The sequence below is a fragment of the Ambystoma mexicanum genome, chromosome 6p (assembly GCF_040938575.1).
Source record: "Ambystoma mexicanum isolate Mex_15411 chromosome 6p, UKY_AmexF1_1, whole genome shotgun sequence".
In the NCBI taxonomy this organism is placed as follows: Eukaryota; Metazoa; Chordata; class Amphibia; order Caudata; family Ambystomatidae; genus Ambystoma; species Ambystoma mexicanum.
In genome coordinates, this window is record NC_090935.1 from 314,526,922 (window position 1) to 314,547,978 (window position 21,057).

Sequence of the window (21,057 nt, forward strand, 5' to 3'; positions counted from 1 at the left end):
GAGTGGGAATATAGTAGCAAAATTGTTTTTTAATTTTTAGTTGAAAGGCAAAGACAAGAAAGAACCTCAATGGGAAAATCCTTTTGGGCTTTTTTTATATGTATGAAATGCAGGGCTTTGGGAAAATCGTTTTGGGGTGCAAGTAGATAAATGTTACATTTTGTTTTGCACCCTCTACATTCACTTGATTAGCAGGGTTTTAGAGTTACTTTTGGGGATTACGGACACCCCCTTTTGGCACAGAAGACAGGGGTTTCAGTAAAAGTAGTCACCAAAGTACTATACTGTCTCTAACACCCTCGGCACAAATGTTGTTAGTTTCAAACTCTAACAACCCTCATCCTGTGATTTTCTAAATGGGAATTCCTTGCGTTAACTTCAATTCAATTCAATTCTACACAGATTCCCCACTCCTCACAATGGAATGGGAAGGATTAAGGCAGGCTCTTCAAAACACAATTCAATTTAAATGGATGGGGTGATTTTCAATTGTGGAATTAATTTGAGTTGGATTAAATAGAATGTGCCAAGAGTCTGCCCAGTTGCAACCCCTGCCTGCTATGCGAGATGGAAATTAAAGCTGGAAGATTCACCCCATGCTTTTGTTGGCATTCAGATTAATCTACTTACATGGGAGGCCTTATTTATGGGGCATCCAGGGAAACAGCAGGGCTCCTCTAAGGACAGCACTGATCTGGTCACAGACTACAGTCAAGGGTAGTCCCCAGCACCCAGACTTCCTCTGGCTCCTCAAATGGCAGGCCCAGCTAGCTTCTAGATGTCCCAGTCTGTGTCTCCCATGCAATGTTTAAGGCATTGGTAGCTCTCCTGTCTCTCTGCTAGTTCTCTGCAAGAATCCAGAAGCAGACTACCTCCAGCAATAGAGTAGGAAAGTCCAAAGAAATGTTCCAAGAGTCGAAAAGTCAAAGAATGATCAGCAAGTCAGTCCTTTCAGATAGAAAACGGAGCTCTTATAGGGCTGGTGACACTCCATTATTATCGTATTTCCCATGTTACAGATTGGCCAGTTTTCTCCCTTCAACTCCCACCAAGACGCCCATTAGCTGCTGATAGGTCAAAAGGTTGGGTGGTATGGTTTATGGAAGCTGAGGGAGGAGAAAAAATACATCATCCAAAACTGACAGGTGGGTTTTATCTTTTTTGGTTGAACAATCTCACAATATGGCAGCTACCTGATTTTTCAGAAAACTTCATGAACCTATATATTTTTTAATTCTGCATTTTATGGTGAGTCAGAAAATACTAATTTTATTTTGGCACGCCCTTCCTGGGTGGAGTTATCATTTTTATTGATTTACTCCTGAGCCAAAATAGTCACAAATCTGCCCCTTTCTGATTAAAACCTTACATCCATAACCTATTGTCACAACAACTTTCTATTCCTTTGGAATTATGAGAAGGCCGGAATCATAATTCTTCTCATAACGCAAGTTGTATCCATCACACAAAATGTTTTTACGTGGTCCCGGCTGGCTTTTTATCCCCTTTAATCTGACTCTAGGGTGAGCTCACTGGGACATACAATTCTCTTTTAATTAAAGAAAAGGCGGGCCAATGTTATTCACTGGGAAGGCATCATATGGGCCCCCCAGTTTCAGAAAGCCCCCACCAACTCTTAGTTTTCATTTCCCTTATATGACCTAATCAGGACATCTGGCTGGCCCAAGTGATCATGCCCTACATTCTTGGGCATGAACTTTTTTTTCGAAGCTGATGCACAGTTAATGGCGGACCGGACCTTAAAGGTCATTTCTGTCCTGGTATGTAATCTGCATCAAAGCAGTGCAGATCTATCTTGCAACATTTCTTTATATTTTTAACTCATGTTTCAGGCCTGTTTCCTTGCTAACCAAAGGGCTGAGGGCTGGGGGGGGGGTCACAGTTCCAGATACAATCAGTTCAGTAACATGCACAATTCTGAGAAATACCTTTTAAATATAAGAAGCATATTTACATATGACATTTTGTATTTCATACAGGCTTGCTGGCAAGAAATAAACTCTTTCGTTACAGAATGCTTGAACAGAAATAAGTCCATTCTTGGGATTATTTACACCAATAGGCCATAGTTATATAAGAAACCAGTGTTCACTTCTATAAAAACTAAATAGACCCTTCTCTTTACAGGCTGTCATTTTATATGATGAAAATTAAGTCACCTTATTCTTGATAAACGCAATCTGTCACTGGACTTTATTTCTTAAATGTCAGGCATCATCACTCCTTGGTATTTTTCAAATGCCTGTCCTTTCAAACTATATTTTCAAATGTGTACTGTGGCCATTTTGAATCTGCAAAAATGTGCCTTTTCCCATTTTACACGAAGTCAGCATCTAAAGCACCTGTGTCTTTTTGTTTGCCTCCATTGGACACAGTTACAATCACTGTTCTACCTCCAACCTTCTTCGATGGAGCCGGTTCTCCAAGCAGAGTTTTGAAGGAAGATCCCTTTCCTCAGCAGGTGCCTCCCCCTGGAACAGCCTCCCTGCCACCCTCCGTCTTGAGCCTGAAATTCTCAAGTTCCAGAAACACAAGACCTTCCTCTTCTCCTCTTCCTTCTCTCTCACCCTACCCTGCTAACCTAGCTCTCTGCTCTCCCTTCTCTCTCTCTCCTTCCATACAGCTTATTGAATGGCTGCCTGGTGTACCTCAGAGTCTCACAGGTTACAGGCACCCCTGCCAGTCCTTCTGCACTATCCGCAAGGCCCTATACCCCACTTCACTTGTAATAAAACCTTTAGAGCTTCTCTCTCCACACTTCACCAGTGTCTACTGACTGGGCACACTTGGTCCCCTGCCCCTCCCATACCCCCCCTGCACAATCTGTATACAGCCCTGCCTGAAGATCGTTGTCTGTTCTCCCTCGTCTTCACCCCTTAATGTGCACTTGAACAACCTGCAGAATTGCTGACAGGCCTATTTGCTGTATCTAAACTGTTAAATGTATAATATTCACGTATTCTGCCTGTGCAGACCTTTATAGTCTCAGAAATTCAAGGGCTCTGAGCGACTGTTGTTTTTCCCCGTGTTCCTTTCCTCCTTGAGCGCTTTGAAACACTTGCCTGGCACAATCTCCTTCAACTCAGTGTCTTTGTATTTGACTGAAATTGCAATAGGCCCATTTTTATTCATTCACCAGGCCTTATATAGGAAAACAATATTTTGTGCTGTCTTTGATATTTCAATGGAACTCTACATTAGCCAGCTTCACTCTCACAATAGGGGAAGAGCATGGCCTTTCTATCTCTGTGACTCTGGTGCTGTCTTTGTACCCCAAAATAATTGCAAAACCATGCTTTCAGGTCCTTGCTAATGCTCCTTACACATGTTTGCTGTAAATCCGCCCATGTTTTTTTTTTAAAGTGTCAAAATGTACGTGCATACAATAGTCATATTACTTTGCTCCCATTTGACAGAATATATTCAGACTTTGCACAAACATTCATGGTTGGTTCTATCATCTGTCTGAAAACTTTTGTACACATTCGTTAAACAGCACCAAAGTTATAAGTCATCTAGAAATGTTGAGTCCTGCCTCTAATGTTGCCCCCTCTTGACAAAATCCCATCAATCTTTGCAGAAACATTCAGATCTAGATCTACAATCTGTTTGCAAAATGATGTGTAGATTTGTCAAATGGCACCACATTTATAAGCCTTTAAATTATTTTGGGACGCCCCCCTCTAATGCAGTTTCATTGAGTGGCACCAAAGTTATAAGCCATACAAAAACTGTTTGCGCAAATAAGCATAGATGTCCACGAACAACGCCGATGTTCATGAAAATCACAAGACTGCCCCAGACTGTTTGTGGGCATCAGAGACATCGGAGAAGAAACACGCCAGTTTTTTGGCCTTTTAAGGACATATCCCATCCTCACTACCATTCATCTCTCCAGAGATTGTTTCATTAGTTTGACAAGTGCAATGATGTGTTTTTTTAATGTTTCTACCGCAATGTTCGTGTACAATGACCACTGTACGCAAATCCAACATGGTGGGCGTTTCCCAAAAATGTGACGCACCTCACGCTTTTCACCATCCAATTAACGGGTGCATCCAATGTCCGCGGATATCATGCCGCCCTCTGGGCCAATCAAAGGAAGTAAATCCATGGTCCGAACCCAGACATCACTAATATCTTTTTAACTACTTTTTGGTCATTTTAAAATAAATGACCCCATGGATTTACACCAAATTTACAAAAGCACTCTTTCAGGAGCAAGCTGCCACCCTTTGCTGCAAATTTGGTGAAAATCCATGCAGCGGTTTAGGTTATAGGTGTGAGCAACATTTTATTCCATTGGTTCCATGGGAAAACAACACATTTTGGGACCCCCTATAACTTTGCCCCCCATTAACAAAACCTCACCAAACATCGCAGAATCAATCTGACGGGCCATATATTTTGTTTGAAATGTTTTGGGAGGATTCGTCTGGGGGGGGCAAAGTTATAAACTGACCAAAAAGTACTCTTTCTATGGGTTGAGCAACTTAACCATAACTACAGGGTCGCTACCGCAGGCCCTGTAATATGGGATTTTTTAAAGGTTACATAATGCTAAATCTGGTACTAAATGCTTGCTTTGCTACATATTACAATCCTGTGAAATAACTGATATAGTCTATGGGGAAATATAAGCAAGATTGAATCATGAATATAGAGAGTGACTCTCTGCAGAAAAACATTCATTAAGTGCACCCTGAACTAGAAGGCTATAGGGTGACATCCCTAAATGAGGTATTTCACTATGTCGTATCAGAAAGATTATAGACATTGTTGATTGCTCCTAGCTTCTGTTGAAGAGTTGGAATTCCATTAATTTCATGGATGTGAGTATTATGCAGAAATTATTTTAATATATCCACAGCAGTAAGAATATATACAAAAAGGAAAATCTGCAAGACCCATACCCCCATAACATGTGACACCCAGCAACCAATCAGGGAAAGTCTTGTCCCATAAATATCCTAAGTGTTGGTAGTCCTTCCACTTTTCTTCTGTGACACTAGACCAACATCATCAAAGTCCCACTGCAAAGACCCTGGGTTTGGCTGAGTAAGACACGTGTCCTGAGTAGACCATGCTCCTTCATGTGTCTAACACCCTTCTCACTGCTCGCCACATTAAGCTGTCTTTAATACTCATTCTTCTCGACCTTCGACACTGTTAATTATCCTAATCTCCTCACTTCCCTGTCCTCTCTTGGTTTTCTGGCTTTGTTCTTAGTTAGTTTAATTCCTATACCTCTGACCATTCCTAGTCCATCTCATGGGGCAATCTTTCCTCTCCTTGCCCTATACTTCTTGGTGTCTTCTAGGGTTCTGTTCCTGGTCCCCTACTCTTCTCTCTTTACATTACCCTTCTCTCCTCCTTAACCCAGTTGCTCAACCTATGCTGTCACTTCTACATGGATGATTCACTGATTTTCTTCTACTTCTCCTCTTTGTCTAATTCACTACATTCTACGGTCTCTTCATGTCTACTAACTATCCAATCCTGGATGGCCTCACATTTTCATACCTGCACTTTTCTGCATCTGTCTGTAATCTCATCATCATTTTGGACTCTGCTCTCTCTTTCTCTGTGCATATTGCTACTACCACTCAAAACGGTCGCTTTCACTTCTACAGTCTCTGTCATGCTTGTCCGTTTATTTCATTTCAAGGTACCAAGCTCCTAATCTCTTTTCTCATCTTCTCCCATCTTGACTAATGTTCTGAACATCTTCTTGTTCTCCCTGTTTCTCCCCTCACCTCCCTCCACCCTACCTACAACTCCTTTTCCATTTACCTTCTCATTTTTCTATTCCCTCTTTCCTTCGATCGGCATCACTATTACCATTTCATTCCCAGCTCATCTTCCACTTTCTTTGTATCGTCTTTAAGTTCACACACAGCCTCAATCCATTTTATCTCTCATCTCTTGCTTACTTCTATTCCCCTCCACGAGCCATTCACTCTCAAACTCAGTCCCCCAGCACCCATGTGCTGCATGCTGTTTCTCCCCTTCACCCCTTTGGCCCCAAAACTGGAATGATTTACCCCTTACTATCTGTTCCTTCTCTTCTTTTCATATCTTTCATACCCAACTTAAAATACACTTTCTATCTCTATTTTCTAACCCCTAATCCTTGACCTTGGTGAAATCTTGCTTGCCATTTGCCATTGCTTTTTGAACTGCTCCTAATCTCTTTTCTCATCTTCTCCCATCTTGACTAATGTTCTGAACATCTTCTTGTTCTCCCTGTTTCTCCCCTCACCTCCCTCCACCCTACCTACAACTCCTTTTCCATTTACCTTCTCATTTTTCTATTCCCTCTTTCCTTCGATCGGCATCACTATTACCATTTCATTCCCAGCTCATCTTCCACTTTCTTTGTATCGTCTTTAAGTTCACACACAGCCTCAATCCATTTTATCTCTCATCTCTTGCTTACTTCTATTCCCCTCCACGAGCCATTCACTCTCAAACTCAGTCCCCCAGCACCCATGTGCTGCATGCTGTTTCTCCGCTTCACCCCTTTGGCCCCAAAACTGGAATGATTTACCCCTTACTATCTGTTCCTTCTCTTCTTTTCATATCTTTCATACCCAACTTAAAATACACTTTCTATCTCTATTTTCTAACCCCTAATCCTTGACCTTGGTGAAATCTTGCTTGCCATTTGCCATTGCTTTTTGAACTGCTGTAATTTGACTCGTTAAGCACTTTGGTGAAAGCGCTCCATGAATACCAATAAATGCAAAATAAATATCATGAATGTAAAGTGGTCTTACATAGCACCCTTCTGCCAATAATGTTGGCCTCGCTGTGCATGGCTCTGTAAGAAAGAAAGTCAGGGTATGTTTGTCAGATAGCAGGAAGGCAGGTGCAGAAACCTGTGGTGTTGATGAATGCAGGTAGGAAGTACCCTTTACCTGTGTGCCGATATGTACATCTCTATGATGTTTGTGGTTGTATGGACTGCACTGGTTAGCTGTACGGGCAGCCCTCAGATTGTTCAATGAAAAATTGACAGAATGCTGTTAGATAGAAGATAGATAGGGTCTGAGTCTGGTAAGTGCACTAGAGGTGGTTGGTTGTCGGTAGGAGTGTGGGTAATGCAAGGATGCAAAATTGTTGTAGAGAGGAATTAGATGAGGGATGAGAGGGGTTGTAGGGGTGGGAAGTAGGGTGTTGATTCCTATCTCTTGGTTATAGATTTCACTGAAAGTCTTTTGCAAACCAGCATCACAAAGCAGAGTATCCATCAATTAAATTGGATTCTCGCAGATGGTAGAGAGAAGAGGTTTGCAATTGCTCGTCTTAAAGTAGACCAAATTTCTGGCTTAGAGTCTTTAGATGTTTGTTATTATCTGTCAAGTCTTGAGCTGTTCCCTGAAAGCCAGGTGGTTTATTTCCAGATGGAGACATTTGGATAAGCAGTTTTGTGGCCAGATTTGAAAAAGAGGATTCTCCTTGACGTTTTCTGTTTAATTTGAGCACTAGTACTAGTGCAGCATTCCTGGACTTAAGTATTCTGGGGGAGTGCAGTGTTGAAGCTTACATATGAAGGAGGAAAGGCCCCCTCCGTGTTTTTTTGTTGTTGTGTAGCCAGGGAGAATACTTGATGCTGGTGTGATATGTTCCAATCGCTTAATTCAGAGAGACAGTCTTGCTGTTGCATTTTTAACCCATTAAAGTTTTCCTCTTTAGTTAGTCGGGGAGTCTGGGATAGAGGCTGTGGCATCGTCTAGTTTGGATGGTATTAGAGAAATTATGGCCATGGCCATGTGGGTGAATTTTATGCAAGGTAAGATGTGGCGTAGCATGCACAGCTGGGAGAAACAGCTTCTGATGTTGTCTCTAATCTGTGGATCAAGAGTGAGTGTGTTGTCTGTTGTAGTTCCCTTACTGTGGTCGATGGGATCGGGCAAGGGCCAATCTCACCAGGCCAAGGTACTGTGGTGGAATTAGAGCCTGTAGGATTGCAGAGCATTAGTTCTGTTTAGCTAGGGTTCAATTTTAGTCTCTTTCCTATCATCTACGTGTTTACATGTTCTAGGCATTTTTTCACGTCTGGAGAATTTGTTCATGGGTGGTTCATAAATGTGTAGAATATTTGTGTGCCATCCACATAGTTTTAGAAGGAGATACTAAATCTATTGATGATGTATATTAGTGGTGTCATCTAGATGTTGAAAAGTAGAGGTTCGAGTGAGGCACCTTGGAGTACTGCGCAGGTAAGTGGGTGAGGCCAGAAATTGTATGAGCCCACTATATTGGCTTCTGTTCTACTCATGAGGAAGGAAGTGATCCAGTGTAAAGCTGTTTCTCTAATACCAATATCTTCCAGTCTTTTTAGGAGGATCTTGTGACTGACAATGTTCAAAGCAACTGAGATGTATAGCAGGAGGCGCACACTTGGAGTGGTGCACATTCTTTGCTTTGACTTCTTACGCTATGTAAAGACATAACTGTTGATGGTAGGTGATTTTGCTAGTGTGTAGATTGTTTTTCCTCCAGATTTTATCCAGTTTCCAATATTCATTTTTAAGTAGTTTAGTTTCAGGGTAAACCATTTTTTTGAATTTTTTTTTTAGAGTTTTTAACAGGTTTCTTAGGGGCAATACACTCCATGCGGAAATAATCCAGTTGTGAATGTTGTGAAGTTTTGCATCCAGTGTGGTTGTTGGTCCATCAGCAAAGATGGTAGATTTCCATGCTTCTAATCTTTCTGGTGTGGAGTTGATATGTATTTCTTCCCATTGTCTGGTCGTAGTAGATGGTTCTTTTGATGGTACTGCAAGAATACTGACTCTCTGTTGCAAGCTAGGAGCAATCGATATTCTATGGCACAGAGGCTTCCTATTAAGCATATTCAAAGATTACCTAAATGTCCCTGCATTAGTCCTGTCTGCTGCATGCATAATGCTTTCAAGCCTAGCCCTACCCAGAAATCTTCAGAGGCCGCCACCCCCTGTCAAAATGAGCCTCCAAAAGTAAGACTTCAATGGTTCTTGACCTGTGGTCCAGTGCACGCACCTTGTCAAAGTGGGTGAGGATACCAGCTGGAAAGATCAGCGGAAATAAATAAATAACTGATCTGCTGATCCCGTAAGGGCCCGCGTTATAGCTTCATAAGCGCAGAGACATGGGATCAAACACAACTAAAGGAAATTGGAAAACGCTCAACAGGAAATGACACCAGGGCCTAATTCACAGAAGCGTTTTATAATGGCGCAATCCCATTGGAAAATGCTCTGTGAATCAGGGCCTAGATCCGGATTTAATCCTGTAGTGCAAATGTGCAAATGACTCCACTGCATAGAAATGTCTCCCTGAGAGTTGCAAAAGCCATCCCCCACTATCATGAAGGACATGGACACATCCCCACCAATCTGGCTGAAAAGGCCTGCAAAGAAAGGTCAGAATGGGCGGCCAACCACTGAACATAGACAATGTGGCATTAACATCCCACAGGTATGAATACCTGTTGGGGGGAGAAGAGGATGTCCCAAGGGCTTTGAGACATTGAAGGGGGTCTTCATCAGTCTGTAAACCAAGGGCTGCTTCCACCAGAGCATGTCTAGGTGATAAAGCAGAGTTTAAAGGGTGCAAACAAATGACCACCTATTTTAACCCAGCATGAATTGGATCCAAGTCCCTTGGAAGGCTCTGGCGACCCATGCGTGCCAGACCGAGTCCTAGGCCTTCATCATTATTGGGGCCCAAGTGCTTTGCAGGAGCATTTCATTTGAGTCCAACGTTCCTGTGGGGGTCCATCTGTCCCTGACACTAGCCAAGTCACCAGCTGCAGGAGACCTTTTAATGCCAGAGGATGTGTGCGCTGATATGGCTCCATAAGTAGCAGCAGGACACAAGCAGAAGAACTGGCGGGGCAATGGCCATCTGCAAGGCCTGCAGATACCATGCCCGAACCAGAACTGTGCCCTGTAGATGGTCATGAGGAACAGTGAATACGATAATGGAAAAGCGAGGGAGAGCAAAGTGCCTTCCACTACCTCGTGGCAAACGAAATGCATCAATTATCCTGGCAAAATGCTCTGCTCTACAGCTGAAATGTATTCAATAGCTTAGGAGTCAGGAGCAAGGCTTGAAGAACCCATAAATCCTGAACCCAAAGAAAGAGAGGGTTCTGGAGCCTCCAGTCACTTTAACCCTCGGTGACTTGCAATATCCTTATAATGTACGGTAAGGGTACTTAGTCCCATATATCAGAGAAAAAGCTTTCTCTTACCCCAGTGCCAAAGATTTAGCTCAAAAAGCTTTTCATGACATGAGTTTGCTCCCTTTGGTGGGATACATCCGGTACCTGAATGCACTTTGTTACTCAATAGTACTAGAATATTAAGGCAATCAAAATCCAAATACATGATATGTTTGGAAACACAGACCCTGGTGGCCATGCTGCTGATAAGCAGCTGTATGCTTCGTAGGATAATTGTTGAGAAATGCGAGTTGCCTTCTTTAATACATTCCAGAGGCGTTGCACAGTTACTGGGTAACAGATACTGTAATGTTCATATATGATGGGTGTCAATATATGTGTATTTAATACATAGTGGCAAGGGCTTACCAAAATGCCAGGGGTTACCAAAATCGACAAATCAAAAAACACAACCTTACATGCTACAACTACGCAAATGACACACAAATCTTCTATAAAATTGAAGAAACACAAGGAGAGAACACAACACTGAGAATATGTCTCAAAGAACTCTATGACTGGATGAACATAAACAGCCTAAAACTCAACCCAGGAAACACAGAAATCATAATTGAATCCCAAAACTTGGAAAATAACACTTATGTCCCATGGCCGACAGAACTAGGAACAGCACTAACACCATTGAAAATTGTCAAAAAGCTGGGATTCCTAATGGACAACGTGCTAACATTAGAACCACAAGTGAATGCAATAATGAAAACATGTTTTTTCCTTCTACACTCTGTAAAATGAACTCTACCATTCCTGTCCTTCACTCATAAGACAATGACAATCATCGGCCTCATCATGTCAAGAATTGACTACGTCAACAGCCTCTACCTCGGAATGCCAGAACACCTCCTGAAGAAACTGGAATGTATACAAAACGCAGCGGCAAGACTGCCCCTCAAACTATCACGAAGAGACCACATCACCCCAGCGCTAGAAATGTTACACTGGCTTCCAGTCAAACAACAAATCATGTTCAAAATAATGTGCATAACGCACAGAGCAATCCACGGCCAAGGAGCAGAATTCATACAATAGAAAATAACAATTTACCAACCGACCATGAAACAGAGATCATGCAACAACATCCTCCTTGAACCAAAACCTTACACAAGGAAAAAGCTCGGGGGAGCCTCCTTCTCTCACCTGGCAGCAAAAACTCGGAACACCCCCGCGAAAGACACCCAAAGTACAGAGGACCACCTAAAATACAGGAAACTACTCAAAACCTGCCTCTTCGCCACAGAACCAGAATGAACCCGGCACCCCCGAGCAAAGTCACCTCGCTAGGCTAAACCTAAGGGACAGGGACCGTTGCTAGAGATGAAGGAGCAGTAAAGACTAACTAACACAGGAGAGGGAGCACTCAGAACTCATAGGGAGGGGACCACCCCCTGGGAACAAAGGGAGGTGATGCTAGAAAGAGCACTCTTATGATCAAATAAAACCCAACTGATAACCTTAGCAATCACAACCCTGGGTAGGGGAGGCCCTCACCTCCTGGTCCCTCCCACAGAGCACTAAACAGCATCAGATATTGGCTGTCCCCTCGTCCAGAACCATAGGGGAATGCTTCAAAGGACAGCAAGACCTTAAAAAGAACACAAGACAGATGCCCGAAAGAAAGAGATGACCCCACTAACCCAACCGCTAAAACCTCAACTCTTGGCGCACACCTTCTCAAACGCCAAACAACCACAAATACTCTACTGCACTGCAAACTGAAAGCACTTCACTGCACTGCAACACCAAAAGAAACCACACATAGAACCGCACAACAGCACATGGGAGCCCACGGATCCGGAAACCGCACCCATGCTCAGCGAACGGTGCTAACTGAACTGAAGCAGACAACAAAATGCCACAAATCATGATCTACCTTTAACATGCTAGACCGTACAAACCGATCGTACCCTCTTAACTTTCAAATCAAACAGAGTGGCAACGGACCAACCCGGCTGTTATAGTGAACGGTATAAATATCCTTAACATAACATAATATTTAGACTGATTGTGCCAGACAACCTGATTGTGCCAGATAGCCTAACTCTGCCAGATAGCAGCATTTCACATTTCACATTCACCTCACTGATGATGCCCAACTAGGCTGAAACATGTGTATGGGGTTGCTGGTGGTACTCTTGTTCAGAGAGGAATTGCCATAGCATTTCGGTACTGGACTGCCCATGTGGGTGGGACAAAGACTAATATGCAAATGGATTTTTCCCATCTGTGAAAGGTACGGTGAGCAAAAAGCAGATGGCTGCGAACTCTCAATGTGGTTAACAACCACTGAACAGGTTATTATGCCTTGTTCTTCCAAGAGAGGGGCGCCTGCTACCTTTGTTGAATTTGTAGAAGGAACTTGGGGTTGGTCACCCTAGGTTACCTGGGGGCAACCAGACGTGGACTCCCTGCTCACTGTGCTTAGAGAGGCTCAGCTTCACCTCACTGATGATGCCCAACTAGGCTGAAACACGTGTATGGGGTTGCTGGTGGTACTCTTGTTCAGAGAGGAATTACCATAGCATTTCGGTGCTGGACTGCCCCTGTGGGTGGGACAAAGACTGATATGCAAATGGATATTTCCCATCTGTGAAAGGTACAGTGAGCAAAAAGCAGATGGCTGCAAACTCTCAATGTGGTTAACAACCACTGAACAGGTTATTATGCCTTGTTCTTCTGAGAGAGGGGCGCCTGCTACCTTTGTTGAATTAGCATTTCACATTTAACCTGACTGTGCCAGATAGCCTGACTGTGCCAGATAGCAGACCTTCGCATTTAGCCTGATTGTGCCAGATGGCCTGATTGTGCCAGATAGCAGGTTTCACATTTAGCCTGATTGCGCCACATAGTTGCATTTCACACTTACCCTGATTTTGCCAGATAGCCTGATTTTTGCCAGATAGCAGCAGTTTCACATTTAGCCTGATTGTGACAGATATACTAATTGTGCCAGATCTCTCACATCAAGATAACTATTAGTGAGCAATACCTCACAACTGGGTAGACTATACTCTGTGCTAACTAGTCCATATAAAATTGCATATATGTGCCAGCGTCACAACTAGATAGAATTGTGAAGATTAGCATTACGTCATATCTAGGTAGGACTGTTATACTAGCTTGCATCATATCCAGACAGAATTGTGAAGATAAGCCTGCGTCATATATAGACAGAGATGTAATACTAGCTTGCATCATATCTAGACAAAACTGTGAATGTCTTCTTGCACCACACCCAGATAGGATTATAAAGATTAGTTTGCGCTGCATCTTGACAGATTTGTGAATGTCAGCTTGCACGCAATCTGAACAGAATTGTGAAGAAAAGCATTGTGTCATATCTAGACAGAACTATAATACTAGCCTGCGTCAGAGGCGTTGCTAGGGGTGGCTAAGAGGGCTGTAGCCCCTGATCTTTTGGTTGTAGCCCCAGATAGAATCCCAGGAGCTACAGCCAAAAGACTAGCTAGCCCCCAGTCCCGACAGCTCCGACATCAGCGTAGCCCCGGGTCTTTTCCAGACCTAGCAACACCCCTGGCCTGCGTCATACCCAGACAGAACTGTGAAGATTTGCCTCTGTCAAGTCTAGAGAGAATTGTAATACTGGTTTACGTCACATCTAAACAGAATTGTGAAGACTAGCACTGCATCACATCTAGACAGAATTGTGAATATTTGCAATGCGTCACATCTAGACAGATTTGTAAAGACTAGCACTGCCTCATATCTAGACTTCTGTAATACTAGCATTGTAATTGTAATACTGGCTCACGTCACATATAGACAGAATTGTGGAGATTAGCATTGCATCACATCAAGACAGAATTGTGAAGATTAGCACTGCATCACATCAAGACAGAATTGTGAAGATTAGCATTGCATCACATCTAGACAGATCTGCGAAGATTAGCTCACGTGACATCTAGACAGAATTGCAAAGATTAGCGCTGCATCACATCTAAACAGAACTGCGAAGATTAGCTCAAGTGACATCTAGACAGAATTGCAAAGATTAGCACTGAATCACATCTAGACAGAACTGCGAAGATTAGCACTGCATCACATCTAAACAGAACTGCGAAGATTAGCTCACGTGACATCTAGACAGAATTGCAAAGATTAGCTTGCGTCACATCTAGACAGAATTGTGAAGATTAGCATTGCGTTAGATCAAAACAGAATTGTAATGCTAGCTTGCATCGCATCTAGACAGAATTGTGAAGATTAGCACTGCATCACATCTAGACAGAACTGTGAAGATTAGCTCACGTGACATCTAGACAGAATTGCAAAGATTAGTTTGCGTCACATCTAGACAGAATTGTGAAGATTAGCATTGCGTCACATCTAGACAGAATTGTAACACTAGCTTGTGTCATATCTAGACAGAATTGTGAAGATTAGCATTGCATCGCATCTAGACAGAATTGTAATAGTAGCATGCATCACATCCAGATAGAACTGTAAAGATCAGGTCACGTCACATCTAGACAGAATTGTGAATATCAGTTTGCATCACATCTAGATAGAATTGTTAAGATTAGCATTGCGTCACATCTAGACAGGGTTATGAGCATGAGTCGCCTCTAAATAGCGATGCCACTAACCAACCACTCTAAACAATCTCACCCCTCTGAATACTCTACACATACACAACCACAAGCACTACAAACTGCACGCACTTCACTAGATTGCAACAACAAAACATAACACACAGCCTCGCACAACAAGACATGCTGGCTGCCAAACCGAAAAGCACACGTAAGCTCAGCGAGCGGTGTTAACCGAACTGAGGCTGCCAACAGCACATCACAGCTCCATTGATCTTTCTCCCGCTCAACCTTACTAACTCCTCCCACCCTTTTCCTTTTCAGATCCGCAAGAGCGCCAGGGGACCACTACGTGGTGATAGTGTGCGGTATAAATATCCTTTAACATAACATAACCCATATGCCACTGATATCAGCAATGGTTGACTGAAAGAGAAAACGCGAATGGACCAGGGGCTAGTTTGTGGTGAAGAAGGATAGCTCAGGGTCAACGAGTTTGTCTTGGACTCAAGACAATACAGAGCAACACAGGGAAAAATCCTGATCCCGCGCGTATTATTAAGGGCGTTATAAATGAACCAATAAAGAGAAACTTTAAAACGGGTTAAGCGCAATTTAGCACCAAATCATATTTTGCCTGAGGGCATAAACCTATTCTATGTGCTATGCCAATTCCATATTAGGACTATAGCAAATTTACCCGGGTGCAAAAATGCATTAATGCTATATTATTTTTGTCCTCGTGCAAAGTTTCTGTTATATGGGCCCTGGTGTGTACTTTGATGCTTGCTCGCCGCCTTCGGAAATGTGTCTAAGTCGCGGTTTTAAGGAAGGACATACTATGTACAAAGAGGCTTCTTAACGCTATTGTATGTGTTGTTGCCAACTGTAAATCTGTCGTTGCTGTAATACGAAAAGCCGGTAGAGGGCAGCACAGCCTTGTTTTCTACACACAAGATTTTATTTTACGCATTACCTTTGCTGCTGTAGATCAGAAACGCACAATGGCCGCGGGTATTTTCGTGTGTTCTTATGACGAAATAGCACCTTTTTTATTTTGCATTCGGATTTAAGGTTTTCATTGATGTTTGCGGAAGTTATGTATTACTGAATGTATCTTGCGTTTCGTTATTGATGGATAAAAGAAAAGAAAAGTGCATCAAATAACGAAGTATAAGATAGTCATCAAACGCTGAGAGCACATTATGAGTGAGACAGTACAGTTAAAACCAGGTGGTATTTATGATACTGCTGTTTTAAAAAAAAGATCTAATTATTGTTTATGAGTCATTTCCCTATCTAATTATTGTTTATGAGTCATTTCCCGTATTTGGTATTCTATAAATACTACCTTTTGAGGATCCCCAAGGGAGTGTTGATGCGGGTATCTTGGTGCACAAGGTCTTACCCCCGTTGTTGCAAAAGGCACAGAAGGATCACAATTGACCCTTCTGCTAGGAGAGTGGCGATGTGAACTGCTGCGGCCGTATACTCATTCCTTGTCCTCGAGAGGAATACACATTTATGTTCTTAATGTTTCAAACACGCGACATGCCGTATTTCAGAAACACCACATGCCATATTTCAGAAATACGACATGCAGTACTCATGAAATGGCGCGTGGTGGCGCTCTGCGTCTTCCCAGCTGTCCTAAATAGTAACTGGGACCGATTTATGTCAATACAGAAGCCATACTTGATGCAGCAGGCCCAATCTTCGGGGTAATGATGGTGGCAAGGGTGCGATACCCACGAGTGCCCGTAATACTTGCGTCACATGATCGCGATCATGTGGTAGTCATTAGCTCAGACTTCAGTTCTGGCATTTGCAAAAGCATTATGCGTCCAGGATGGTAATATGCCAGTTAGAGGATAAGAGAGATGCGTGTTGCTATTTTTTGTGTGGTATGAGGTGCCTATTTAGGGAGCTGTTGCTTGGAGGGTGTGATAGACGTGTGTGCTCCCTTTTGTGAGATTTGATGGTTGTTTTTGAATTGGTCTGCTCTTTAGCGCTGTGATGTGCATGTGGGTGAGGATCAGTAAAGAAGTATATGGTTCTCTGCACTCTTACACAGACCATACTGGTGGCCCTGTTCAAGAACACCTTGTACTGATTTCAGCTGTCTGATTCTGATGTAATTTTAGAATAATCTCTCTTTTGCCTGCATCCACTAAGCTTCTGAGGTTCCCAGTGACAGTTGTGATGTGTGACTTTATAGGCTAAAGAGAGAGATGTTTGACTCCTCAGGAGGGGGAAGTGCAGGTAGTCAAAAAGTAAAGCCAGCGGGTGGCTCATAAGTTCAGAGAGAAGGGACTGTAGGGTTACACATACAGTCCACAAGGGCTGGGGGAGCCAAGAGGCTGTGCAAGGACAACTGGACATGCAGGAACCTGTTCCCAAGCTCAGAGGGTGGCCAGGTGAACGATGCGTGGAGCAGACGAGTCATCAGCAGGGGAGAGGAAGAGAGAAAGCGGAAGCAAAGAGGAAGGTCTTGAGCTGCTTCCGGAACCAGAGGTGGTTCTGCTCAAGTTTGAGAGAAGCAGGGAGGCTGATCCAGAGGGAGGCCCCAGCCAAAAAAAGATATCTTCCCCCCATTCTCTGCTTGGAAAAGCAACTGACCCTCAGAGAGTTGGAGGTGGATGAGCAGGAAGCTCATGTAGGAAGATATTCAGGAAGAGAGAGTTGGAGGTAGTGCGGTCCCATGCCCCAGAAAGCCTTGTGGATGATGCAGAGCGTCTCCTAACCGGTCTCCTAACCGGTGCGGTTCGCACCGTCAGGCTCTGTACAGAATGCTATGGGGACAGCACTCACATTCTGCTGTATTTGGATCGGGATCTGGGTGGTATCAGCCGCTGCGTTAAGGAGTGCATGAGTGCCACCACTGTCCAGAAGGCAGCTAAGTGGCTAAAGGTAAGCTATGGAATATCAGGGGTCATGCAAGCGGAAGGCGGAGTAGACCTTTGGAGTAACTCCCCTTCTCTAAATCCACCCCCTGCCCAATCTGTCCCCTGCCCTTTACCTTTCTGGGGCCCTGAAATTATTTCTGTTTGCATGTGTGATGCATTGTACATCATCAATAAAATTTCACAAAGGAAAAAGTGTGGTTCATTAGGTCTGGCTGAGACCAGATTAAAGTGATTATAATGTTCTGGGATTTAGTGTTCCGATAACAAGTGGTGTGTTATTAGGACTCAGGCCGGGAAGACGCTGGATGAAGGAACTGCGGAGATGGTATGGGCAAGTTGTGATGAATTTAATTCTGCCCTGCAGCGCTACAAGGAGGAGGAGAGGCTAAAATGCTCACTCATTCCTCGCACTGCTACAAACCATGAGCCAACACAATCATAAAGGTGCAAAATGCACAGTTAATAGATATACCTTCTTTGCCCTTTGTGGTAATGTAGGCCTTGGGAAGGCTATGTTCTTAAGAATGGTGTAAATGGGATTCAGTACCAACTCAAACAGCAAAGCATAACCGTCCAAAACAAAGAGCATGTCCAATCATGGTTCTAAGAAATAGATATACTTTAATAAAATACACCATCTGCACCATACACCACAGAGGAAAGAACAGAGAATAAGCAGGCTAGAACAATGGAGCACTATGAGTAATGAATCATAGGTGTAAAATAGAATGGGATTCAGTGGCTCAAGGCAACGCCTGAAGAGCACTGTTAGAAAGAGTCCCTCAGGACCAGTCAATGAAGATCAGCAACAAAGGTGCTGACGGTTCAACAGTGGTTCTAAGGCTGCGCATGCAAAGAACAGCTTCTGGTTCGAACCAAGGCAACAAGGCAACAACGTGCTCAGCTGGTGCAGTGCGGCGCGACAAACTTGTTCAAACATGCAGAAAATCTGTTAGAGATGGTAAGTTTGAAGCCATTGAATCAGGCTTGAATCATGGTTCGAAGTAAATCGACTGGAGAACACAGGCTCCCTGGCTGGCTTGGTCCTCTGATTACTGTGAGTTCAAATTCAGGGGCTCAAAGATAAAGTTTGGCCCTTGTTCCCATTCCCCCAAGCGCCAGCGAGGCTAGTCCCCAACTTCAGGTGTCCTACAACACAGTAAGGTCCTGGGCACCATAGTGGCTGGCAGGGAGGCAGGTCCTGTCCCAGAAGCATGTCATTCCCAATTATCCCTGGGGATGGTTAGGGGACAGACCTCGCCTCTACCTTGGACTCTGAGTCTGCAACTCACTGGCAGAGGACATAGGAGAGATCAACTCTCCCAATATTGGCCTAATGAAATCTTCTTGAAGGGTTGGGGTCCAAAATATGATTCAAAGACATGGTGTGAGACCCTTGCTTTTAAAGGTAAAATCCCATAGGTGAATGGACTAAAACTAGCCTGCTTTAGGGGTCCAACCCCTGTTCTCGAAAGAAGAGGACTTTGCCTTCTGACGTCACACCCAATGTGGTTTGTGCTAGAGGAAGTGGAGGGGATATAAAGGAGAGTGAGAGGCAGAGAGAAACAAGATGATGGAACACTCCCCCAACTGTACAGAGCTCTTCCTTCTTACACTAAACCCGTTCCCGTCTATTCTGAATAGGAGAAAAGGCCCTGTTGGTATGCATCACCCTGGTGTGAGGCTACACCTTTTGAATGACTGTGCACCTTTAATTCCTGGGCCCAGGGCAGCTTCCTGTTGAGTGGCAGTTTCTGGAGGAGGGCGTTACCTGAGATCAAAGAAGAGGCCTGGCCATTCAGATTCCTGTCCTGTTACTTGGCAGGACCAGCCTGTCTGGCTAGAATACACATCTCCTTCCACAGCTGAGCTGGCTCATAGGAGCTGACACATGTGTGAATTCTTATTAGATGTGAATGCAATGATTATGAGCAGGGCCTATTTTAGGCATGGCTTATATTTAGAGTTTTCCCCACCACTAACATGGGCTACTCATAATCATGATATTTGGAACAGGGGTGCATATCCTAAATGACAGTCAAGAGAGCACCTGTGACCAGAACCTGCTCTATGCCACTGTAGGGCGGTGCTGCATCCCGGCTACTGATACAGCACTGCACAGGTGCACACTATGGTTTTGGCATGGGGTTTATGAAAGAGGAATCCGATCAGCAGATTACACTTTCAGAGGTGGGGTAATCCACATCAGATTATTAAATGAATACAAATCAAAAAAGTAAGGGCTTGTACACCCTGCCAATTGGCAATCAGTGACACAACTCGAGGGAGATGTTAACACAGAAGAGCACATTTTTAACTTTGCAGGGAGGGGTCAGGAAATGTGTGTGAACTCCCATTCAAACAGTCCGCACTGTGCAATTCTGATTAGTTTTGGAGAAGGGCGAAGACGTAAAATGAGAATCAGACTTGGATTTTCATGTTATATTTACACTCTTTTCCAAACCGAAGAGTACATTCGTGTCACTATGTGCATGCACAGCGAGGGGCATATACACAGCTTGCTAAGGAATCTGCCGGCTTGGAGCAGTTGCAAATCTGCCAGATTTCATAGGAATCCCGAGCATCTCTGCCTACATCAGCATCTGATGCTGAGGGAGATTCTTCCTTCCTCCTCAAGTGCAGCGCTTGCGGGTGGTGGAATCGTACATTCAATCCATGCCACTGCTCATTTGAGAACAAGAAAATTGTCTTGAGTGGTTATAAGGCTGTAACTGTAACCCTACAGTCCCCTGCCCCCTTGCACTTGGCTAGAACTGTGCTATCCAGGCTGCACTTAGAGCATTGCTGCCCTGATTGCATTTCCCTCCTCCCTCTCCCGGGCACTTCCCCCTCTCCCTTCCCACCTGCACTTTGCGCTGTTGCACTTGCACGATCTGAATGACACAAGGCCTAGTAAGATCTTTTGTCTTGTCTTTCCTCTGTCCTTCCTACCTTGTCTTGTCGCGCCTTGAAACACTTGTCTATAGGCGCGTTATAAATCACATATATCACATCATAAGTAGGCATTTAACCATGCGCCACACACATGTTTTGTATGCCTCCTTTACAACTTTGGGCTGACCCAAAAGGAGGTCCAAGAGTGAAAATGTTCTTTGAAAATGAGTTGACCTGGGCATTTGTTAACCAATGTGTGTTAAGTGCGATGAAGTGTTTTGAACCAGTCAACCCCTCCGAGCGTATTTGTGGCTTTTGCTACATGTAGGTAAACACGATGTACGTGGCAAGTGTTTGCACTCTATGGAGCTGAGTCATGTGTGTTGGTTTACACTGGACTGCAGAGCGACTTCTTTCTCAATGCGCAATTCCACGCAAGTGCTCAGCGCACACATTC